Raw genomic sequence first — 26,908 nt, forward strand, 5'->3', positions numbered from 1 at the left:
CTTTCCTATAGAACTATATATTCATCTACCGGCTTGCAGGGAAAGGTGGCTACTAGAAATAGAAAGAAGGTTTCTGAGAAAACTACTTCCTTATAAAAAGGAGATTGAAGAGGTTATTGGTATAACTCAGTGGTAGAGCACTTGCTTAGCATATGTCAGGCTCGGGTTTGAATCAAAGCTACCATACTTCTCCCAGCTTAGAATGTTATCATAGAATTTGAATGTAAAGGAGATGTTCTTTGACCATAAAGACAAAAACTACCCACGAACAATGGCTGAACCAGGATAGAACCTACATCTGTTTCAGCTAGGCAACTGCAATTCTAGCTACTCAGGAGGCAAGATTTGAGGACTGTAGTTCCAAGTCCTCCAAGCAAACAAATCTGATAGACTCTTGTTTCCATTTAACTAGCAAAAAACTGAAAGTGGAGGTATGGCTCAAGTGGTAGAGCACCAGCCTTGAATGAAAAAGCTAAGGAGATTACAAGGCCCTGAGTTCAGAGCTCAGTACTGGCACAAAAAAGGAAAGGAGATGAGAAAGGGAGGGGAGGGGAGGGGAGGAGTGGAAACATGCTTTACTTCTGAAGAGTTTTTATATTGATAATTTGGGGGTTTGTTTTATTTGGGTTTTTTGGCCAGTCCTGGGGCTTGAACTCACAGCCTAGACACTATCCTTGAGCTTTCTCAAGGCTAGCACTCTACCAACTTGGGCCACAGCACCACTTCCAGCTTTTTCTATGTATATGGTATCAAAAGGGGCTTATGCATGCTAGGCAAGCACTCTACCACTAGGCCATGCTCCTGGCCCCATAATTTGTTTCTAATCACACAGAAAGATCAAATACTACTTCCTGTGCTTTTTATTTTCCAATACTGGGGATCAAACCTAGGGCCTTGCCCAGTAGGGCAAGTGTTTTGCCATTGAGCTAGGCCTCCAGCCTTTGTAAATAACATGAGGAAATTAGGAAACAGAGAAATACTTCTCATTAAAATTTATCATCCTATATATTATGTTAGAAATCTAACATTCTCTATGTGATCCTTTGCCTTTTATAAGTATATGTCTATTAATCTGAAAGCAAGAGCTTTCTTCCTTTTTATAGTCTCCATTGAAAGCCTTGATAACGATAGAATGATCCATTTTGTTTTTTTAATCTCTAAAAAAATCTCTAAATCTCAGTCAAGCCAAGATGTATAGAAAATATTGCATTCTACTAATTTTAAAGAAGAAAAGGGCACCTATGGGGAGCTGTACAAATTGAGTCTCACTGGTCATTTCAAAAGAAGAATTTAAGTAGAATATCTAAATAATACATCTTTCAAGAATTAGTCTGAAACTTTAACTTAGAAGTTTATCAAATTATTTCTATATATTTCATTGCCACTACAGCTTCAAGAAATACTGCTATGAACCTCAGAACAAACAATATTTCTCCAGGTCACTATTTGGTTATTTCTGCTTTGGAAAGCCACTTCAATTTGCAACAAGATTTCCATGGACTTTTTCCAAGTAGCCTCATCATCTATTTAAATTACCTGGTTCCAATGGGGTGTATTTGGGAAGCCTATCATCAAAGACCATCTGTGGGCGTAAGCCCATAGAACTCATTTTCCGAATAATAAATTGGGATACAGAACCAGGGTCCTTGAGGATAATGTAATGAAAACTCTGATTAGAGGTCTCAAGTTGGACCAGTCTATGACAGGAGTCAGGCAGCCGCTCCATTGAGGGGGTGATGCCGATTAGCAGGCGCTGGTAGGAGAGTTCAGCCATAGACTGCCGTGACCTTCTTTCCTTTTTAACAACAGGACATGTATAAACAATTTCGGAATCTTCACTTCTTGCCTCAGTTCCATGGGTGCATGTCATGGCATTTAGGTTTTTAGCAAGTAGTTTCTGTGCTTCCTTAAGAGAAATGCTCTGAGTTTTTAGGAGACTTGATTTCTTGCATTCCTTGTTAAAAATATGCATCAATAAATATAATTCAGGCAGCTGTGAGAGAAATAAAAAGGAAAGTCACAAAACCCATGAAAAAAATCATCTGGCAGATCCCAAACTCTGAAAAAAATAGGACAACCAATAGTCACAGAAACAAAAGCATTTGTTTTTAGAAGATATCTTTGCCTAAGTAAACCAAATCAGTTAGGAACAGGGAATAGAGAGAGCAGAAAGTTGAATCTTACTTAGATTGTGTTCTTTATGTATGTCATGTAAGCTCTCGGCTGCAAAATAAGCCAGCTAGTGCTGGACTTCAGAGTCTCTTAGATTTTTCCATCTCTATAATTCTGAGTGACTATCACAAAGGATAGCTCAGGAGGCAGTGACCAACTTTACTCGATTTGAAGAATACATTTCTTTTAAGGAAGGAAGGAAGGGAGATCATATTGATTTCAAAGCATCATCTGGATGTCTCAAGAGCTCAGAGTGGGAAATGCAGTAGAAAGGAGACTGTAAATGGTTGTGATTGGCTGGAATAAAGTTAGTGGTTTCATTTGTAGAGTGATTGGGGGTAGTTGTCATCAGAAGAAGAAAAAAAACAATAAATGATTCATCAAAGTATATTTCTCTATACAAAATGCTATATAAAAGGAATGAAATTTTCTGGTTTCCTACCTATAAATCACTCCTAAAATATTTTGGGCATTAACTCAGAAAGCCAAAAAAAATACAACTCAGCTAAGAGCCAAAAATTCAGGATATTTGGTTGAGGATGTGGTAGAACACTCACATAACATGCTCAATGTGATGGGCTTAAGTCCCAGGACCACTATTGTCTGGCCCATTGCAATTTCCTTTCATTCCTATTGGGTTCCATTACAACAAGAGCAAATGCAAAGTGAAATAAAGTTAGCAACAGGCTCTTTAAAACTGATTACCATCCTTAGGAAAACTTGTGTATATGCTCATTCCGACTTAGAAGAGCTAAATTTTGCTGGGATAAAAGATGTTAAGTCATGGGGATGAAATTTTAGTATTCCTCATTGTTCCCAGATGTGTCAACCCATGTTCCACATTTTGAAATTGTATGGGTTTTGGATGTAGATTTTCCTGTGAACAGTTGTATGAAGTTTTAAGTACATACCGAGCATGGGTGATACTCTAGTGCCGTACTGAGTGAAGTCAAACTGGTGGAACTTGACGAGGACATATTTTTGACACTTTATTCTCTAACTCTTGAAAATTAAACATCAGGAAAGGCAAAATATAATCCGGAATCAGCTAAAATATAAAAGGAGGTTAGTAAACACATAAAAATCTGAAATTTGTGAATGGAATGCTTTCCTATTTTGTATAATTTAAATTTTTATTCTTTTTTCTCTTGGTCTATGTTTTACAAAATGATCTTATTTCAACCAACTGTTTTTCTGTGAAATGCCCTCACATTCTTAAACAAAATATATGTTCACACTTAGTGCTATTTCAATGAACCTTATATAAACTATTTAAGTAATTGTACAAGGAGATGTCAATTCAACAAGTTGCATGCATCTTAATCAATGTCATCCTTCCAATATTCTTCCCATCTTTCCAAAAGCCATCCAAACTCTAAAGTTATATAATTCAATATATTACATAATGCACATTGAATATTATGACTGTAGTTTCCTTGCCCCTCCTCCCTTCATTCCTTTGCCCTCTACTTGTAGATTGTCTTATTTTAGTGTAATATTTTCACCAACTTTTATTTCAACCAAAAACACTTTTAAATCATCTACATCCTTATCTAGGAAAAATGTTCTTTACCCAGGAGACAATGACCAAGACAACAAAACAATGAACAATTGAAATCATTTGCTTTGTGTCAAGTATCTCAAGATTTCCTGTTATGCTCTATTGATGGGACTGAACTCAAACCTCAGATGAAGGATTAAAAATAATTTAAGAATCCTCACAATTTATCTCATTAATGAGTGACAGTTAAGTCCTCTTCCACATTTGACCCTGGCCCTATTCTTGACTTTGACCACTAGGCAAGTGGCACTATATGAGACTGTGTGCGTGTAAGAATCTAGACCTTCAGAAACTTTGTGGCTTCCCTTCACATTCTTAGAAGGCTGAGCCATGTGGAAAGAAGTCGAGCTGCTTTTCTAAGAAAATCAGCCAAGAACCAGTTCCAACTTTTAGACATGTCGCAAAGTCATGTCAGTTCATGAAGCCCATAGGTACCTGCAGATCACTACAGCTTCATGGCCTACCCCAATGGAGCCTTTGTATTCTGCTGTTCTTTGTTCAGCTGAGCCTGGACAGAAAAATACCACCTCCATCTCCATTTAGAGATGTCTGAACTGGCCAACTTCAATTATGACTACCATAATATTTATTTTAAGCCCTCGGGTGTTATATAGTTATATAGTCATAAATACAGATGTGCTACAAAATATCCCACATGCTTGGCTCCATTTATCAGTGTGAACCCGCTATTGTAGATAAAGGGAAAACAGGGGGGAAAACATCCCTAGGTAGCTCTGCATGCTGTGGTCACTGGATGAGTGACTGGGATGAAGCAGAAACACTCACTCGACTTTTGGGAAGAGACCAAAGCAGGCATGGTCTTTCCTTTTCCCTAGAAAAATTGGAAAACCTGTCTGGAGAATGGCTCTTCATTCTATACACGGTTACATCCTGATAATCTATCATAAAATAAAAGTATTTCAAGCTGAAATGTGTCTTCTTCAATGATCCTGCTGACCACCACAGCTTAAACAAATTCCCCACTTTGGCGTTCCTTACTTCCTCTTGTGGTCATGGGGGCTGCTGGGTGCTGTTGCTCACTGCCATTGTCCAATCTCCAGGGAGAGAATGTTACACAATATCACTATTTCAGAAGATCAAAACCCAAGATCTGAAGCATGATTTCTACACTGTATATATTGCTTTATAGCTTTGTTAAGGCCACATGAAATAACACTTGGCTGAGTTTTCTCTTTTAAACTGTTGAATTTTTTATTATCTTGAAGTAGTTATACAAGTTTTAATGCAACATATCAGTTTATAAGTTCAATGAATCTTAACCAGTGTTATTCCTGCCTTGATTATGCTTTCTTTGTATGGTTTCTGCAAAAGGAAAAATGTGCTCTGCCACGCTTCACCTAAAATCATACCAGCAGACAAAATCAGCAAGGACATAGTTAAATCCAATGATAATCCAGAAAATAATTGGGAAATCCCCAAGTGATCTTGTTTTCATTTGCAGTGAAAGTTCATGTATTCATTTAAAAATCTAAGTATAGCTCAACAGTGGTAGTCTTTAACAGTTCAGGGTAGAGAGAAACTTACACTTTTCTCATTATTAAAAAAAAAGTCTAAGCAGGCCCTAGCAGCTCATGCCTGTAATCCTAGTTACTTAGGAGGCTGAGATCTGAGGATCACAATTAGAAGTCAACCCACACAGTCAATGTCTATAAAACTCTTATCTCCATTTAACTACTAGAAAATTGGAAGTGAAACTGTGGCTCAAGTGGCTATCTTGGAATATAAAAGCTCAGGAGCAGGGCCCTGAGTTTGAGACCCAGGACTTGTACCAAGGGAAATATAACTTTCTTTCTTTCTTTCTTTCTTTCTTTCTTTCTTTCTTTCTTTCTTTCTTTCTTTCTTTCTTATTTTCTAATGCGGCTAGTAGAAAATATGGGATCACATGAAGGCCTCTCATTTTACTTCTATTGGAGAGCACTGAAGTGTAAGATAAACGCTGACTTACCAGGGTCTCAGGCAGACACTAAATAGAGCAGTAGATACATAACTAAAATCAACTTCTAAATGGATCCAAATTTCTAAAAGAATGTATAGAACAGAAGTTATAAGGATAATAAAGTATGTCAGGGCATGGAGTTTGGCCTAGTGGTTAAAGTGCTTGCCTAGCATGCACGAAGAACCGGGTTCAATTCCACGGTACCATATACATAGAAAAAAGCTGGAAGTGGTGCTGAGGCTCAAGTGGTAGAGCTCTAGCCTTGAGAAAGTCCAAGGACAGTGCTCAGGCCCTGAGCGCAAGCCCAGGAATGGCAAAAAAAAAAATAAAGTATGTCAGTGTTCAATGGGAAAAATTGTCTTTCTTGGTGAAAGAATGATTATGAAAATGTATGTGCACAAACAAACTAAGAATGTCATGACAACAACGGAAGCTCTTTGTATCCACCCTAAACCCCTCTCCCTCCTTCCACCCCCTCCCCGCCTGCCCCCTTCTTCCATAGGTAACTATCTTCCAGAAGCTTATGTCTATTACTCTTCTTTTCTATATTTTTTCAGTTTTCTTAAATGTGTATGTATCCCTCAACAGCATATTGTCATTTTTGCATGCATTGACCTTTACCTAAATAAAAGCACCTTGTAGATCTCTCTGGCAGATTGTTTCCCTCTTTTTTTAAATTTCACATTTTATTTTTCTTTTGCATGCTGCTTCTTGTTGTTTTTTTTATTGGGAAGATTGATACAAGGTCTTCTTGCCTTCATGTATTTTTGACTTGCCTCAAACTCAGGATCCTTCTGCATAAGCCTTCCAAATGCTGAACTTAATATTTATACACCACTATGCTTTCTTTTAATTGTATTTTAACTATAGTAAAGTACATAAATTAGTATTATAATAAAACATAAAATTGACCATTCCGACCATTCGTAAATATAATGTTCAGTAGTGCTAACTACTGTTGTATATTGCTTGCTTAACAACAGGAGGAAACCAGGCATGGGTAGCTCAACACCTGAAATCCTAGCTACTTAGGAGGATGAGATCTGAGGATCACAGTCCAGGTAAGAAAGTCTGTGAGACTCTTATTGCCAAATAACTACCAAAACCAGAAGTGGAGCTGTGTCTCAAAGTAGTAGAGCACTAGCCTTGAGCAAAGGAACTCAAGAACAGTGCTCAGCCCTCATCTCAACTCACAATAAGGAAGAAAGAAAGAAAGAAAGAAAGAAAGAAAGAAAGAAAGAAAGAAAGAAAGAAAGAAAGAAAAGAAAGAAAGAAAGAAAGAAAGAAAGAAAGAAAGAAAGAAAGAAAGAAAGAGAGAGAGAAAGAAAGAGAGAAAGAAAGAGAGAAAGAAATGAAGGAAGGAAGGAAGGAAGGGGAGGATGGAGGGAGGGAGAGAGGGAGGGAGAGAGACAAGAAGGAAGAAGGGAAGGAAGGAAGGAAACAAGGAAGGAAAGAAGGAAGGAAGGAAGGAAAGGAAGAATGAGAGAGAGAGAAAGAAGGAAAACATAACAGGAGATATTCTTAAACATGTGTCTTAGGTAATTTTCTGTTATGTGAACAAAATAGTGTACTTATACGTACTAAAATGGTGGCCAGACATGGTGGTATACACCTGTAATCCTAGCTATTCCAGGGAATGAGGCAGTATTGGGAGTTGAAGGACGGCCTGGATTATATTTGTAGAAGTATCTAAGACAAAGCAAAAGCTTCCACAACAATAAAACCAAGATATCTTTGATATATTTATATAATGATATTCATTCCCATGTTTTACATGACTCAGAATTGTCTGAAACATGATGTGACGAAGGGTTGTATATGTACATTCTTGTGGAGCAGATTTCTACTACTTTATTTTTGAACACAAAAACTTTGTTCTTGGACCGGGAGTTTGGCCTAGTGGTAGAGTGCCTGCCTAGCATGTACAAAGACCCAGGTTCAATTCCTTGGTACCACATACAGAGAAAAAGCCAGAAGTGGTGCAGTGGCTCGGGGTAGAACACTAGCCTTGAGGAAAGCCCAAGGACAGGGCTCAGGCCCTGAGTTCAAGCCCCTGTAAGGCTTACTCAGTTGGCTGTCATCAGGAGGATCGAAGTTCAAGGCAGAAAGTTCCTGAGACCTCTTTTCCAATCAATAGTTGGATACAATGGGAATGTGCCCTAACAATACCAACACTGGAAGGGGTTGTTTGCAACTGTCATGTTAGTTATGATGGGAAGCTTGAAATAGGAAGATGGATCCAAGTGTAGACCTGAGCAAAATGTTGGACCCTAGGACCAGTGTAAAAAAGGGACTGGAGGTATGGCACAGCTGTAGAGTGCCTGTCTAATAAACACAAAGCCCTGAATTCAAAGCCAATATGAACAAAGGAAAAGAAAACAATTATTTACCATGCATCTTGTACTTTTAATGTGGAAATAGAATGTTATTTATCAGTTAGAATGTACTTATGTATTCACTTAAATTGTTTAGAGGCCCTGATGTTTAAACTCAAGACCTCAAGTGCTCTACCACTTGAGCTATCGTCTCATTCTTTTTTTTTCTTGCTAGGAAAGTTGGTTTGATCCCCAGCACCACTGAAAATGAAATTGATTTTAAATTTTATCAAATTTAAAAATAAATAAAAATTTTAAAAAATGCAATATTTGAAAGCCCAAGTTTCTTCTTTCCTAGCCCACAAAGTCCAAACATATTTGTCTCCACACCAGGTCAGCTCTACCATGTCCTATTTCCCTGCCTGTGCCTCTATGCCCTCATTCCCACTGGAATCAGAGCTCTTCTTGGTGGCCTTTGACCTCGGTAGACAGAATACCATTGCAAAATGGTGATGAAAAAGGATAATGTCAATCTCCTAGTTCCTGTGAGAGTTAGAAGAGCTGCTGTCTGTTTCCAAGACAGCCAGTTCTCCAGAAGAGTTCTGAAACTCTTCAAAATTGTCCACTCTGAAACACATTCAAAACTGATTACTAATATAGTGGTGCTGAGGAAGACGCCTTTCAATGATATTCAGTTGCTATAGAGTTATTCATAGGTTGGTTATCATAAGAATGGGGCTATAAAAGAAGCCCATTCCTTTTTGTTCTCCTCTACATGGACTTCTTTGCCCATCTATTTCCTACTACAATGGGGATACCTAAACATGTTTAAAACTATACTTTTAGCTCAATGACAAGTTTACACTTCTTACCAGTTGATTTTAGTTTTGTTTTGTATTGTTTTTCATTATTTCCTTGCTGGGCACTGGTGGCTCATACCTGTATTCCTAGCTACTTAGGAAGCTGGGATCTAAAGATGGAGGTTCAAAGCCAGCTTAGGCAGAGAAAAGTCTGTGGGACTCATCTCCAATTAACCACCAGAAACTGGAAGTGGCACTATGGCTCAAAATGATAAAGTGCTTGAGCAAAAATTGCTCAGGGACAGTACCAGGCCCTGAGTTCAAGTCCCACAACTGACCAAAATATTTCTTTGCTTTCTCTGTCTTATCTCTTTCCCCTAATCCTCATGCAAAATAACTCAAGAATGCCTTTACAACTCAGGGTAAAGACTTTGGGCTCTTCTCCTTATCTCACTTTCAATGGAGGGACAAAATTATTGGGGAGAAAGCTCCAGTGATATAGCTCCAGCTATACCATCATCAAGTCCAAAGTTATGCCTCAGCACATACATCCAGAAGCCAGTGGGGCTTGGCTTTTTGCTTAAAACCCATGTTTCCTGGGTACCAGTGGCTCTCACCCTATAATCCTAATTACTAGTAGGCTGAGACCTAACAACTGAAGTTTAGAGTCAGGCCAATGAGACAAATCCATGAGATTCTTTTAGGTCCTAAATAGGACTCAAACTCAATACCTGATGCTTTTGCTCATAGACTAGCACTCTACCAACTGAGCCATACCTCCAACCCCAAAGCATGAGATTCTTATCTCTGACCATCAAAAACCTTAAACTAAGCCAGGTGCTGGCAATTCATCCTTGTAATCTAGCTACTCAGAATGCTGAGATCTGAGGACTGCAGTTCAAAGCCAGCCCTGGCAGGAAAGTCCATGCGACTCTGATTTCCAATTAACCACCAAAAGCCAGAAGTAGATCTGTGGCTCAAGTGGTAGAGCATTAGACTTGAGCAAAAAAAGCTCAGGGACAGTGCCCTGGTTCTGAGTTCAAGCCCTAGGATTGGCCCCAAGGAAAAAAAGAACAAACTGGACATGTGGCTCAAGTAATAGAGTGTGAGAGAAAAGCCAAATGAGACTCTAAGTCCCAGTATTGGCATAAATACACACAAAAACATTATCCTTACTCCACCTAATCCTTATCTCCTAAGCTAGAAATTATTTTTGTTTGGATAGAAACTCATATAGTCCTCTTTTTCCCTGCAAAAATCAGTAAATGTTTATTTCTTTTGTCCATAAACCTTGCTCTCATTTGGAAATTGGCATTTAGTTCATGCATCTGAATTTGCAGTTGAGTCATTATGTTATGTTATGGCATGAGGGACTCACCAGATGGGGCTGTTGAGAGTCAAAGAGCCAAAATCAAATAAACCAAATAAAAGTCAAATAAATCTCTTCCTTATAAAAATAGGGCTGGGCAAAGCGGCCGGTACTTCTCTGAAACACAGCAGGGAACTGAAGGGCAGACCAGCAGGGGCCAAACTCACACTCAGAGAGCCAGGAAGGCATGGCTCCACCCTTGGAACCCAAGTTCTTAGCTGGGCCCTGCCCCTGGGTACAGGGTAGGCAAAGGAGCCATCCACCAGGCTAGCTGAGACCAAAGTGCGCAACTCCATCCTACCGCCCACTGTGGGGCCACTGGATGGGCTGAGAGCTAGCTGTGCAGCGGCACACAGCCTCTGGGAAAGGGCCAAACACCTGTAAAAGCTACAAACTCTGACCCAGTCAGCAGCAGAACTAATTTGGCTGAGAATCACACATATACACAGATTCCCAGAACCACCAGTCCCAAACCAAGTAAAAGACTGCCACCTACTGATCACAGAGTAAACCTACAACAACAGTCTTCAATGCAGCAGAAATCGCAGAGGCAAATCACAAATTATATAAATAATCAAAGTCACACACAAAACCCAAAAGGAAACAAGAGTGAAGGGATGAGAGAAATGTCACAATCCCAAGAAATGACACCTGAAGAGATATGAAACCTGACTCTATTTAAGGAGATGATTGTGGACATGACTAAATAGATTAAAGCAGAATTACAAAAACAATTCCAGGAACGTAAGCAGGTAAATTACCAAGGAGCTCCTTGAAGTCAAAAGAGAAATACAAAAAACAGTATACATCCCTTGAAGAAAAGATTAATACCCTCACAGCAGACATGATCAGTTCAGTGTCCACAATGCAAACAAAAATGGAAGCATTAAGCAGCAGATTGACTGAGATGGAAAATAGGACATCAGGAACGGAAGATAAAACACAAGAGCTGGAATAGAGAATCATCAACCTGGAGAAATAAGTCAGAATTCACCAAAGAGAACTCGAGGACCTGGCAGACACAGCCAAGAAATCTAACCTTCGTGTAATAGAGATGGAAGAAGGGGAGCAGTTTTTTGTTTGTTTGTTTGTTTGTTTTGCCAGTTCTGGGCTTGGGCTCAGGGCTTGAGCACTGTTCTTGGACTTTCTCAAGGCTAGCACTCTGCCACTTGAGCCTTAGCACCACTTCCAGCTTTTTTTGCTATGTATGTGGTGCCAAGGAATCGAACTCGGGTCTTGTGCATGCTAGGCAAGCACTCTACCACTAGGCCAAACTCCCAGCCTGGGGAGCAGTTTTTGTTTTTTTGGTTTTTGGTTTTTGCCAGTCCTAGGCTTAAGCTCAGGGCCTGAGCACTGTCCTTGGATTTTTCTCAAGGCTAGAGCTCTACCACTTGAGCCTCAGCACCACTTCCGGCTTTTTGTAAGTATGTGGTACCAAGGAATCGAACCTGGATCTTTGTGCGAGCTAGGCAAGCACTCTACCACTAGGCCGAACTCCCGGCCAAGGGAGCAGTGTTTTAATAAAGGAATGCAACCCTATTCACCAAAATCTTAGCAGAGAACTTTCCCAACCTCAAAAGGGAAAATACATTATTGAAGGCTTCAGAACTCCAATCAGGCAAGATCCTAGAAGGAACTGTCTAGACACATCATAGTAAAGACATTAGACTCAAATACTAAGCAGCTGATCTTAAATGCCACAAAAACAAAAAGAGCTATACTACAATGGGAAAAAATTAGAATAACTGCAGACCACTCCACGCAAACACTAAATGCAAGAAAAGCTTGGAAAAAAATCATTCATGCACGGAAGACCAATAACTGCCAACGCAGACTGATAAATCCAGTGAAACTAGCATTTACATTTGAAGGAGAAACAAGAATCTTTCATTCCAAAGAGAAGCTATATGAATACATGCACACTAAACCAGCATTACAAAAAATATTAATTAATCAAGAACAAATGGCAGAATGGCAAGAACCCCAATCAAGAAGCGATCACCTATAAATCACTAAACACAAAAAGGGAAAAAAAGAGAAAAAAACTCAGAAGTAAAAATAAATAATGACAAAGGACACTAACCGCTTCTCCATAATTACCCTAAATATGAACAAGCTGAACAATCCAATCAAAAGACACAGAACTGAAGACTGGATTAAGAAACAAGACCCACCCATATGTTGCCTCCAAGAGACACACCTCACTGCCAAAGACAGAAGCAAATTCCAAGAGAAAGGATGGAAAAGAATTTTCCAATCCAACGCACCGGGCAAAAAAGCAGGAGTAGCAATCTTAATCTCTGACAAAATTAACTTCTCAGTAAAATCAGTACATAAAGACAAACATGGCCACTACATATTAGTAAAGGGTACAATCCATACCCACAATATTACAGTTATAAACATTTACTCCCCCAACGCGGGAGCACCCAAATTCGTCAAGCAAACTCTCTTAGAATTGCAGAACAAAATAGACTCAAACACAATCATAGTGGGAGACTTCAATACGCCACTCTCACCAAATGACAGGTCAGCTCAACAAAAGATAAGCAAAGACACCATCAACTCAAACGACACCATAGCCCAACTGGGCTTAACAAATATATACAGTCTTCCATCCAATGGTGAAACTTTATACATTTTTCTCAGCAGCACATGGAACATACTCCAAAATAGATCATATAATAGTTCATACAGAAAACTTAAGCAGATACAAGAGGCTTGATATAATCCCATGCATTGTATCTGATCGCAGTGGAGTCAGACTAGTTCTGAACAACACAGTAAAAGGTTAAAAAAAACATTCAAACACTTGGAAGCTGAACAACACACTTCTGAATAATTCCTGGGTTACAGAGCAAAACAAACAGGAAATTCAAAACTTTCTTGAATGTAATGACAATCAAGATACCTCACAAAGGAACTTAAGGGACACAGCAAAGGCAGTTCTAAGGGGCAAATTTATCACACTAGGAGCCCATATTAAAAAGACAGAAGAAGAACATGTAAATAACCTAAAGAAGACATTGAAGCACATAGAGGAGCAAGAAAAAGTTAATTCTAAAACAACTAGAAGGACAGAAATAACAAAAATAAAATCAGAAATATCAAAGATTGAACTAAGATCCACTATATATAAAATTAATAAATCAAAAAATTGGTTCTTCAAAACAGTCAACAAAATTGATAGACCCCTGGCAAGATTAATTTTTTAAAAAATGAGAGGGGAGACTCAAATAAACAAGATTAAAGACACCACGGGAACAATCACGACAGATATCCAAGAAATTCAGTCCATTATGAATAAGTAATACCAGGGCCTATGTTCAAAGAAACAAGAAAATCTAGTAGAAATGGATGATTTCTTAAATATAGTCTACCCACACTGAACAATGAAGAGGTAAGCAAATTGAACAAACCAATTTCATACGATGAAATAGTGGAAGCAATCAGGGAAATGCCAACCCAAAAGAGCCGAGGTCCAGATGGTTTCACTGCAGAATTCTACAAGACTTTTAAGGATGAAGTAATACCTATACTCTTGAAACTCTTCCGAGATATACAAGCAGAAGGAGCAAGACTAAACTCATTTTATGAAGCTAATATTACTCTCATCCCCAAACCAGGGAAAGACCCAACAAAAAAAAAGAAAACTGCAGGCCTATCTCTCTAATGAACACAGATGCAAAACTCCTCAATAAAATATTAGCCAACAGAATCCAGAAACAAATTTAAAAAATTATACACTACAATCAAGTAGGCTTCATCCCACAGATGCAAGGCTGGTTTAACATTCTCAAATCAATGAATGCAATACATCATATCAATAGAGCTAAGGATAACAAACATATGATAATTTCTCTAGACACAGAGAAGGCATTTGACAAAATACAACATCCATTCATGTTGAAAGCACTAGAAAAAATAGGAATAAGAGGTACATTCCTTAAAATAATTAAAGCCATATATAAAAAACCTACAGCCAGTATTATACTAAATGGTGAAATACTGAAACCATTTACCTTAAAATCAGGAACTAGACAGGGATGCTCACTCTCTCCACTTCTCTTCAATCTAGTGCTGGAACCCTTAGCCAGAGCAATAAGGCAAGAGAAGGACATCAAAGGGATCCACATAGAAGAAATTAAACTATCCCTATTCGCAGATGACATGATCCTCTACCTGAGTAACCCAATAAGCTCCACTCCCGAACTCGTAGAATTAATAAACCACTTTAGCAAAGTTGCAAAATACAAAATTAACCTGCGAAAGTCAGTACCTTCTTATACGCCAACAATAAGCAAACAGAAGGCCAGATCAAGAAAATGATCACATTTGCAATAGCCCCCAAAAGAATAAAATACTTAGGAATTAACTTAACCAAAGATGTAAAGGAATTATTTAATGAAAACTATAAAAGCCTAACAAAAGCAATTAAAGAGGACACTAGGAAATGGAAAGACATCCCAAGTTCATGGGTAGGGAGAACCAATATAGTGAAAATGGCCATACTGCCAAAATTGATATACAAATTCAATGCAATCCCTATCAAAATCCCAAAGACATTCTTTACCGAAATAGAAGATATAATCCAAAGGTTCAGATGGAACAAGAAGAGACCTAGAATAGCCAAAACAATTCTAGGCAAAAAGATCAATGCAGGTGATATTACAATACCAGACTTCAAACTCTACTATAGAGCCATAATAATCAAAACAGCAGGGTATTGGCACAAAAAATAGACCAGAAAATCAATGGGACAGAATAGAAGATCCAGGAATAAAACCTCATACCTATAGTCAACTTGTATTTGACAAAGGAGCCAAAGATATACAGTGGAACAAGCACAGCCTATTCAATTATTGGTGCTGGAAAAACTAAGCAGCCACATGTAGAAAACTAAAAATTGACCCTAGCCTTTCACCATGCACAAGCATTAACTCAAAATGGATCAAAGACCTCAATGTCAGACGGGAAACCGTGAAACTGTTACATGATAGAGTAGTAGAGACACTGGAACTCATAGGCACAGGCAAAAAATTGCTGAACAGAATCCTAGGGTCACAACAGATTGGAGAGAAACTCAATAAATGGGACTACTAAAAATAAAAAGTTTCTGCACAGATAAAAGTATAGCCACTAAAGTAGGGAGACAGCCAACCAACTGGGAAAAGATATTTACCAATAATACATCAGACAAATGCTTAATATCCAGTATCTACAGGGAACTGAAGAAACTAATCCCTCTCCCCCAAACCCAACAAACCAGTCACTAAATGGGCAAGGGAACTAAAGAGAGACTTATCAAAAGAAGAAGTTAAAATGGCAGAAAAGCATATGAGAAAATGCTCATCATCCATGGTCATAAAGGAAATGCAAATAAAAACAACCCTAAGATACCACGTCACCTCAAGAAGAATGGCCAAGCTTTTGAACTCAGACAATGACAGATGCTGACGGGGTTGTGGAGAAAAAGGAACCCTACTGTGCTGCTGGTGGGATTGTAAGCTAGTTCAGACACTCTGGAAAGCAGGGTGGAGGTTTCTTAAAGAACTGAAAATTGACCTTCCCTACGATCCCTCCATACCACTTCTGGGCATCTACCCTGAACATCATAACCCAAGAGATGATAAGGACACCTGCTCAGCCATGTTCATCTCTGCAGTATTCACAATAGCCACACAATGGAAACAACCCAAATGCACCACTACAGATGAATGGACAGAAAAAATGTGATATATATATATATATATATATATATATACATTGGAATTCTACATAGCCAACAGACAAGATAAAATAATGGCAATCGCAGGAAAGTGGATGAATCTAGTGCAAATCATGTTCAGTGAGACAAGTCAAGACCAAAGAAGCAAAAGGCACATGGTATCTTTAATATATGGCTATTGGATCCAAACAGTACAAGAGCGAGGACTCAATATTTGTGTACCCAATGCTATGGACATGGTATTGGAAATATAAACATAACTACATAGACATAAAAATTTATGACTCTATAGACATAATGTTTTATTACATAGATTAATATGCATCTATGATATACAAACCCTCAGCCTAATTTTAATTATGTTCTAAAATTAAGTGCCAGTGATTATATAGAGAGATTCCCTTCTTGAATACTTGTTTGTTAAATACGTCATTTGAAATATGATGTAAAAATCAATGCTAATAAATTCTTTAATAAAAAAACTAAAAAATATAGGGCTGGGATGTAGCTCAGTGGCAAAGCGCTTGCCTAGCAAGTGCAACATCCTAGGTTTGATCCCCAGTACCAAAAAAACAAAAGACAAAAAAAATAAAGTTAAAAAAACAAAAATAACCTGTTTCAGGTATTTTGTTGTAGCAATAAAGACAGACTCAAGTTCCTTAGGAAAGAGCATTAGAAGGTGCATACCATAAAAAAAAATGTAAAGGAATTGGAACCTAGTACAAGATCTGTGATTATAGTTTGCTTTTTGTACTTTTTTTTTTAAGCAGTCCTGGGCTTGAGCTCAGGGCTTGAGCACTGTGCTTGGATTTTTCTCAAGGCTAGAACTCTACCACTTGAGCCTCAGCACCACTTCTGGCTTTTCCTAAGTATGCGGTACCAAGGAATCGAACTCAGGTCTTTGTGCATGCTAGGCAAGCACTCTACCACTAGGCCAAACTCCTGGCCCAGTAGTTTGCTTTTTGGAGGCAACAATACTTGGTCTATACAATGGAATCCTGAAACGAAGGACCTAGACCCCAAAGTTATAAACCATAGTAGTGATGCTACACTTTTTAGTAAGATTACTAAATCTGTTACAGATTTCTTTCATAATTCCTATAACCCCAGCTCTATGCCCATGGATCTCCATACTTACAATCTTTTCTTCTCCTACATCCTTTAACAACAAAGAAAAAGTAAACATCTGGAGTGAGGAGTTAGACCTCCATCTCATCCCCAGAGCATTGGTAATTAATCTGAATTGGCTTCTAGCCATGTGCGACAAACTGGCCAGGATTCACCAGCTGCAACCTTATGTGCCAGCTCAATAGCAGTGTGCTTGTGTATGCTCCTGGGCAGCCTGAAAGATGTCAGTAGGGCTAGAATTCTAGCCAATAACATTTCATGGGCTGGGGTTGGAGATGTGGCTCAGCTGGTAGAGCACCGGCCAATGAACAAAGCATCAGGTACAGAGTTTGATTTCCAGGCTCAGAACAAAAGAAAGAAAAGAATTACGTGGACCTGGAAGTGTTGCTCAATGGCAGAGCACCTGCATAGAGACCTGTGTTCAATTTCTAGCACTGGAAGATATAGATAAATAGATAGATAGATAGATAGATAGATAGATAGATAGATAGATAGATAAATGGAAACCTGTCTCCACTTAATATAGGAATTCCAAGATTTCCTGGGCAATCTATAGGTACTGTACCCGCTTAGGGACCTGGTGGTAGATAGACTGTGACCTAATTAGAGCCTTTAGGACTGACTGGAGTGGGGAGAAGTAATTCCTGTTAGTTTTAGATGGATTCTAATTTGGCCTATTGCCTCTTTTCACTATTCAGTTTTGGTTCCTGTGGTCTGGTTCCAATAAAGGGAAGATAAAATCTATCATCCTTTTATTTCCTCCCTTTAGATTCTCAGGTCTCTGTACTCACCAGAAGGGAACCTGTGGATATGGAGGAGAAAGGGGCACAAAGCATGGGGGGTGGGGAGGTACAGAGGAAAGGGCCAGGTGTCCATTTGGAACTGGCAGAGTTGAAGGAGACACAAAAGTCTAAGGAGAGGGCTGGCTTGCCAAGGAGAAGTGTGGAGGTTTAGTTGAAACCTGCTGAGTTCCAGCTTTCTGTGGCTAGTCTTGTAAATTAAAGAGCCTTCCCACCTCTGTTAATAGAAATGATCTTAAATACTGTCATCTCCCAGCTTACAAACCCCTCATTTCCCTACTATCCACATTTCCCTGCTTCTCCTTGCCAGCCAGGCACAGATTGGCTTAATTTCCATGTTTTCATAATGTTCCATTTCTATATCTACAACTGAACTTACCAATTATCTTACAATTATCTGTTTATGGGGCTATATCTCTGTCAAGAACTTTGCAATCTGAAACCCATGGCCGAGTCGCATTTAATCAGACCTAGCCTTCAACCTGAAACATATTAGTGTTAAGCACGTAGTAAGTGAGTAACTGTTTACTGTGACAGTGGACACTCTCCGGATCACAAAGAGCTGTGTGACACTTATAGTCAAAGGATTCTTTTACTACATGGAACATAGAACATGAAGGATGGAATGGCATTTTTTTCATGTTTAGACTTGAGTCCCATCCCTGAGATAGCCATGCATACACAAATATTTCAAACTATAAAACATCTGAAATAAGGGATATTTCACTCTGTGGTATGTATAAAGTGAAAACTGTGTGTTGGGAGCCAGAGTGGAATCAAACTGTACCTTGACTTGCATCAGATGATGGCTATATTGTCTTATTGCTTTCTGGCCCTATTCTATGTAAATGACCTGAGAATTACCATATGAATGTAACACCTGGAGGTTCTCTGGGAGAGGAGGAGGGAAGAAGGGGGAGGGAAAAATAAACGCGGCAGTCTCGGCAGTCTTTGCCTGGACTGCGGACATCCCGGACCCGGTGTGTCTGTCTCTCTTCTTTTTCTTCCTAGTCCTTGTCCCCTATTTCAGGAACCCCAATCTGCGAACCCTGGTTTGCTGCCGGTTGGCCCCGGCAACTGTGGACAAACTGTCCTGGAACAATGTCATTTCTCCTTGGCAAACTATCTTATAATCATCAGAAATTGTGAACATCCCAGTGTGAGCTTAACAGACACAATTATCACTTAATTCTATACAGTTCTCTAGAGAACAAAAATGCTTTAAATTCTTGCTGTCCAGTGGTGATGTGAAGAGTCAATATAGACTACTACCACTACTATTAGCTACTCAGGAGGCTGAGATCTGAGGACTGCAGTTGGAAGACAGCCTGTGCTGTGGGATTCTTTTCTTTCTTTCTTTCTTTTTTGTGGGTTATGGGACTTGTTTTTTAGGGGGTAATAGGGCTTGAACTCAGCCTAGGCGCTGTCCCTGAGCTCTTTAGCACAAGGCTACCACCCTACCCTTGAGTCAAGCACCACTTCTTATTTTCTAGAGATTAATTAGAGATAAGAGTCTCAGGTCCTTTTGTGCCCGGGCTGTCTTTGAACCTTGAACCTCAGATCTCAGCCTCCTGAATAGCTAGGATTACAAGCATGAGCCACGACGCCTGGCTCTGTGGGATTCTTATCTCCAATTAACAATCAGAAAACTGGAAATGGCCTATGGTTCAAATGGTAGGGGGGCTAACCTTGAAGGAAAAAGCTCAGGGACAACACCCAGGCTTCCAATTCAAGCCCCATGACTGACACAAAAAGAAGAGAAAAAGAAACAAAAATGTCATTCTGTTTTTCTAGTATATACATCATTTTTCTCATTAAATCAGCTTTCATATTTATCAATTGAAAAGAATATCCACACCATATTACTTACCTTTTCTTTGTTTGTTTACAGTGCTATAGAATAAAGCCAGGTACTTACATGTGGCAGGAAGCAATATCTCATTGAGCTACAACCCAACCAACTCCATGTTAATTGCTTGACACTTAATATTTAGCATCTAGTCTGAAAAAAAAATCTTCACCAAGGCCGGGAGTTAACCGAGTAGTAGAGTGCTTGCCTAGCATGCACAAAGACCCAGGTTTGATTCCTCAGTACACATACATAGAAAAGTCAGAAGTGGTAAGTAGCTTAAGTGGTAGAGCACTAGCCTTGAGGACAGAGCTCAGGCCCTGAGTTCAAGCCCCAGGACTGGCCAAAAAAAAAAAAGTTGCTTGGCCAGGAGCATAGCCTAATTATAGAGTGCTCTCTTCACATGCATGAAGCCCTGGGTTTGCTTCCTAGGTACTACATACACAGAAAAATCCAGAAGTGGTGCTGTGGCTCAAGTGCCAGTCATGGGGCTTGAACTCAGGGACTGGGTAGTGTCCCTGAGCCTCTTTGCACTCAAGGTTATTACTGTACCACTTGAGCCACAACTTTTTTCTGAATAGTTTATTGGAGATAAGAGTCTCACAGAGTAAAATATCCCTTATTTCAGATGTTTTTTATTTTGAAATATTTGTGTATGCATAGCTATCTCAGGGATGGGACTCAAGTGGAAACAATGACAAAAAAATGCCATTCCATCCTTCACGGTCAAAGCCAGCACAGACAGGAAAAGTCTATGAAATTCATATCTCTAATTAATCACCAAAAAGCCAGAAGTAGTATGGTGGCTCAACTGGTAGAACCTAGTCTTATGCAAAAAGCTCAGGGAGAGCACCCAAACCTTGAGTTCAAGCCCCTGTACTGGCACATACACAGGCACACACATACATACCATCCATATGTACATAGATGCAATTTTCTAACAATCTCTACCTACAATTTCTGTCTTAGGGACTGTTTTCTCATTCAATTACCTTAATCAAATTATCATCATCTTCAGTGTTATTTCAAACACATACAAAAATCTCTCGAAAGCAGCAATATGAGAAATGGTCAACTTATACAACCATTTCTATAATACTTGAAGAGCCTCATAACTGATGGTCTCATTTGCCAGGTGCTTGCACTTCATGGGCTTCAAGGGCAGATGCAGGAAAGGCCCAAATTCAGAAGGGTCACCCAACTGTGAGGCTTGTATACATTGATGCCACCATAAATAATGACCTAGCCCCGCAGTTCATAGTCAATAGAGGAGAAAGACTCATGAACTAGAAATGCTTACAAATGTAGCAGGACACCTGGTGAGAGATGTTTCCACCATCCCTGAAGCCTTTTGGAATGGGTAAATGGGTCAGGGAAGTCTTTGTGCCCTAAGTTGTAGACATTAGAATAAGAAGGTACTATCAATTATGCTCTGCAAACATTGTGGGTCTTGCAACAAGGCAGCTTCTAGTCCATCCAGCCTTCAGTGGTGCTTGGACCATGCCATTGTCCTAGGTAAAATCTATTCTGTTCCCAAACATGGAACAGCTTGGATCTTCACATGATTATGAAGTAAGAATAGGGTTAAAAGGAGCAAGAACATTTCTGGAAGAAGGCAAAGTATGGGCAAACATAAGACTATACACTGTCTTTTTTGGTGAAAGGGCTGGTGGATTTGTGTAATTAGTGGGTTGTTTTTTATTTTTGTTTTTGTTTTGCCAGTGACTCATATCTGTAATCCTAGCTACTCAGGAGACTGAGATCTAAGGATCCAGTTCAAAGCGAGCAAGCGCAGGACAGTACAATTAACCATCAAAAAGCCAGGAGTAGAGCTGTGACTCAAGAGGTAGAGCACTAGCCGTGAGCTGAAACAACTCAGAGAAAGTGCTCAAGCCCTAAATGCAAGCCCAAGACTGACAAAAACTAAAAACAAAACAAAATCTGAAGCTACCATAGACACCCATAACTAATTGTCTCCAAAGCACTGACTGTTCTGAGGAAGGAAAGAAGGAAGGGATGTAAGGAGAAAGGGAGGGAGGGAGAGGGAAGGAAGGAAACTTTGTTATGACCTACTCTGTCAAAGCATGCTTAGAGTCTATAGAGTGTTAAGTAAAACACTTAGATGAAAGTCATACCTCCACATGAGATACACCTTTATCACTGACAGACTCAATGCCACTTAAGATACTCATTCTCTCAAATTTCAGCAATCTTGTTTTTGTAGATACTGATCTGCTAATGCTATAGACAGAACAAGGAACTAGAAAACCTAAAACAATACTGAAAATGAGGAACAAAGTTGAAGAATTTATACTACCAGATTCCAAGACTTTCTGTAAAGTTAGAGCACTCTAAACAGTAAATCTGTACCCCTCCCAAATGTGGATATATAAAACAATCCAAAAGAAATGCATTTTAAAAAATAACTTAAAATTTTGTTCTCCAAACTCCCCATGTTAATTTTACATTGTGGTGATTTTATTCATTATTGTCAAGAATTGAAAAACACCAGCTGTCTGGTAGAGGAATAAACATCTCTGTGAAAAAACATTTGTCAGTTATCATGGTGCTGTCACCTCTATCCTGCCAGTCTGGTATTCAGAGAGGTAGAGTAAATCTCTGCTCACTACAGTTCCTGGGCATCAGACAGGAAGGCAAGATCAGCATTGGCTTTTGTTTTTGCTTTGGTTTTGAATAGAAGCTGAGAAATTTCATCTTTTAAAAGCACTTGTCTACCCCGTACACATCACCTTTTCAATAAAAATTAAGAAAATAAATAAAAGCATTTGTTTTCCTTAAGAATTCAGCAAATTTAGGGATACAAATTTTAAAATTACAAAATATTGTTTACTTATAGAGATGAAAGTTTTGGGAAAATTATTCATTGTATTGAAATAATGTTCTTATTTTCTCAGTGGAAATTTTGTTTGTTCATTTTCTTTTTGCAAAACCATGCTAAGTCTGTCAGCGCTCTACTACCAAGCAATACCCTAGTCCCATCTTGGTATGCTTTCTTTTGGTTTCTTTCCATTTCATTCTTGCTTTTCTTTCCTTTCTTTCTTTCTTTCTTTCTTCCTTTCTTTCTTTCTTTCTTTCTTTCTTTCTTTTTTTCTATTCAAGTGGTAGCACTCCACCACTTGAGCCACACTTCCAGTCCATTAGATTATAGGAGATAGACTCACATTGACTCTTCTGCTGGAGCTAGCTTTGAGCTGTGATCCTTAGATCTCAATCTTTTGAGTAACAATCAAGAGCTATAGGTACACAGCCCCAGTTTAAGTGAGATTAATAATGAGCCTCTTTCCATGTCTTCAAATGCCAGGGTTTTTTGTTTGTTTTTTCATCCATACTAAGTTTTGAACTTACGGCTTTGTACTTACTAGCCAGGTGGTCTACTGTTGAGCTGTACTTCCATCCTATAAAAGTCAGTTCTGATACATATAACATTCTCACTTTCTTTCTGGAGTTGACCTTCCACTGCATAGAAACACTGCTGTGTATGTCTACATTTTTCTTATAATATTGAAATTTGAACTCAAGATTTGAACCTCATGCTTGTCAAGCTGAACCATGCCTCTAGTCATTTCTTTACACTGGTTATTTTTGAGATAAGGTCACACTTTCTGCACAGGCATATGCCTGGACTTCTATTTCAGTCTTAGTTGGGATGACAGGCACAAACAAACGTGCTCAGATTCTTTCTACTGAGATAGAGACTAAGACTTTTCTGCCCAGGATTGGCCTGAAACCTCAATTCTTCTATCTCAACCCCCCCCCCCTAGTTCAGGATAACAGGTGCATGCTACCACTCCTAGATGTCAATTGGGAAAGGGTTTCTTGAATTTTCTGCCTGGGCTGGCATTTAAAGATGATCCTCCTCAAAAAAAAATCCTCCTCTACTTCCAAGTAGCTAGAATTGTATTTGTAAGCCATTAGTTTCCAGCTCAGGACCCATTTTGAAATATTTATCAATAACACACAGGTTAAATATAAATATATTGTTATGCATGTTCAATTTTATTAGAATCATTAAATTTTTATTCAAATGAAAATATGGATATTTTAGGCTAACAAAGGTAAACATCCAAAAAACAACTTTTAGTCTTGAAAACTTTTTACTTCATGACTAGCTAGGATTACAGGTGTGTGCTTACTGTAAATATTTCTAAAAAATAAAATAATATGTGATCTCTGTGAATGTTTCTTTTACTTAGCATACTGTGTCCAATGTTCATCTGTGTTATATTATGTATCAGTATATCATTTGGTTTTATGACTGAAAAATATTCTATTATACAGATATATATTTTTCCCCTGAAATCTTGTTTTTACCTTGCTACTCAGGCCAAACTTCAAAATCAATCCAAAGCTAGAAACAAAAACTAAAGAATTCTACTTGATTTTCTTCCTTCCTTCCTTCCTTCCCTCCTTCCTTCCTTCTTTTCTTTCTTTTATTGGGGGGGGTTAGTTCTGGGGCTTGAACTCAGAGCCTGGGCACTGTCCTTGAGCTTTCTTTCTTTTTTTTTTCAGTTTTGGGGCTTGAACTCTGGGCCTGGATGCTGTCCCTGAACTCTTTATTTCAAGGCTACCACTCTACCACTTGAGCCCCAGTACCACTTCCAGTTTTCTGGTGATTGATTGGAGATAAGTGTCTCATGGACTTTAGTGTCCAGGCTGGCTTTGAACCGTGATCCTCAGATCACAGGCTCCTGAATAGCTAGGATTACAGGCATGAGTCACCAGAGCCTGTCCACTCCTTGAGTTTCTCAAAGCTAGTGCTCTACCACTTAAACCACAGCACCACTTCTGGCTTTTTCTGTGGATGTGGTACCCAGGAATCAAACCCAGGGCTCGGTGCATGCTAAGCAAGAACTCTACCACTAGTCCACACTACCAGCCCTTTAATTTTCTTGCTTATAGGAAATATCACATTTTATTTATCCATCAGGTGAGGAACATAAACCATTCTTTCTTTTGGCTGTTACTGAATGGTTGTTAACTTGTGCAAACAAGTTTTTATGTGGACACTTGTTTTCATTTCTTTGGGAAATAAACCTAGATGTGGCATTTTTTAGTCATATGGCAACTCTGGTTATTTTTTAGAGTCTGTCTTTGAGCTTTTGTTCAATGCTTACTGCTCTACCACTTGAGCTATTCCTCACTGGCTTTCCTGCCTGGGCTGGCTTAGACCACAGTTCTCAGATCTCAGCCTCTAAGTAGGTAAGTCTGGGCTTTACCATTTCTTTACTGACTTTTTTTCCTGTCCTAGGGCTTGAACTCAGGGTCTGGGTACTATCCTTGGGCTTTCTCAAGGCTAGTGTTCTACCACTTTAGCCACAGTACCACTTATACCTTTTTCTGAGTAGGTGGTACCAAGGAAGCGAACCCCTGGCTTTGTGTATGCTAGACACACACACTCTACCACTAGTCCAAGTTCTGGCACTTATCATTTCTTTAATCCATAAATATCAGAATCCTTTTTGAAATATTTATTACATAATTGCTTTCCATTGTCACCTTACTGAGCAATAGTGCACAAGAATTTCTTACCTCCCCCCAGCTGTAACTTGGTACCCATTACCATCCTTCTCTACTAAGTCATCCTCCTATGCATCCGGCTCTGATAACCACATTCTACTCTCAATTTCTTTTTTTTAATATGTGGATACATTGATTGATTGATTTCTTCTGCCAGTCTTGGGCTTAAGCTCAGGGCCTGAGCACTGTCCTTGGATTTTTCTCAAGGCTAGAACTCTACCACTTGAGCCTCAGCACCACTTCTGGCTTTTTCTAAGTATGTGGTACCAAGGAATCGAACGTGGGTCTTCATGCATGCTAGGCAAGCACTCTACCACTAGGCCAAACTCCCAGACCTCTACTCTCAATTTCTAAAATCAACATTTTAAGATTCCACATATAAATGAGATCATGTTGTATTAGCCCCTGAAGCATGGTTCATCCACTTAATATAATGATCTTCAGTTTCAACCATGATGTTTTAACTGACAGCTTTTTATTTTTATCCAGCAAATTTGTATTCTAGTGTGTTTATGCACTATAATTTCTTTATTCACTAGTTTACAGACACTGTATAGTCATGTACTCATGGGAGTACATATTGACTGATTTACTTGATTGAAAAAAAGGGGTTAACCCTGTGTTCTCCATTAGGGGTGGAGGTAGGTATAAATATCAATTATATTCAATATCAAAGATATTCAATGAGACTGGGGTGCTCAGCTTCTGTCCTGCCTTGGGTTAAATTGTGAGCCCAAGTAAAGAGTGAGAGTTCTTTGGCAAAAGCAACTTTTAAGCATTTGTTTCATACCCACTTCTTTTTAGGAGTCCACACTGTAATTGGTCAGTGTCTGTTCTTCCTTTGTGTGTGCAGATACTGAGGCTTGCACTCAAGGCCTAGGCACACTCCTTTAGGATTTTTTTGTTCAGGGCTGGACTTTACTACTTAATTAAAGCTAAGAATTCCACAGTCTTCCCCAGCTGGTTTTGAATTGTGATTCTCAGGATGCAGCCTCCTGAGTAACTAGGATTACAGCTTTGAGCCACAGTGTTTGGCAAGGGTCTGTATGGCAGATTTTGTCCACTACTAGAAACTGCTGTTCTGAAAAGGGGTATCTAATTTCAAGTTTCTTTCAGAGATGTGACCTAAAACATAGGTATATCTTTTGTCCTTGTCTTGCCAAAAAAAACAATTCATGTTACCTTCTGTATTGGTAACATCTGCTTCCATCAACGTGCTTACAGAGGGGTACTCCATAGCCTTTGCCTTTTCAAGTGCTTCCCATTTCCATGTGATTCCCTTCCTAGGCAATATAATGGATATAAGCATTGACTAAATGAAGAATGAAAGCACCCAGTGACCTCTGAATCTCACAAAAATTTACCTTTATAAGAGAGAGGGAAGATTTGTGCTTTATCTGTTACTGTGTGCAGACTCAAATAGGTCTTACCTAATTAGACTATCCCTAGGAACTTTATAGACTACAAAGGACCTTGAACCCTGTTGGCATTTGCAATCCATCTTCTCAGGCATAGTAGCTCAGTCATTCTACTGAATCCTATAAGCATCTAATCTTCAGTAATTAGCACAATATCAATATAATGGAACCAGGGCTTCATGCATGCTAGGCACACATTCTACCACTAGGCTGCTCTCCAAGCCTGTCCCTGAGCTTTTTTGCTCAAGGCTACCACTCTATCACTTTGAACCA

The 26,908-nt window shown here is 39.1% G+C and overlaps 1 long non-coding RNA gene across 2 annotated transcripts; it reads right to left on the reverse strand.

Annotated features, from left to right (window-relative positions):
* Positions 1–1,687: 1,687 nt before the first annotated feature.
* Positions 1,688–18,346, reverse strand: LOC150064975 (uncharacterized). 2 transcript variants are annotated; one of them, XR_016534725.1, is made up of 4 exons: positions 18,210–18,346; positions 5,700–5,772; positions 3,084–3,220; positions 1,688–1,993 (listed from the first exon to the last, which is right to left on the reverse strand). It is a non-coding gene; the product is annotated as an uncharacterized LOC150064975 (long non-coding RNA). The 2 variants fall into 2 exon arrangements; XR_016534724.1 differs by lacking the exon at positions 5,700–5,772.
* Positions 18,347–26,908: the final 8,562 nt, after the last annotated feature.

Source organism: Megascapheus bottae, chromosome 3 (genome assembly GCF_031878675.1).
Source record: "Megascapheus bottae isolate mThoBot1 chromosome 3, mThoBot2.hap1, whole genome shotgun sequence".
Classification (NCBI taxonomy): domain Eukaryota; kingdom Metazoa; phylum Chordata; class Mammalia; order Rodentia; family Geomyidae; genus Megascapheus; species Megascapheus bottae.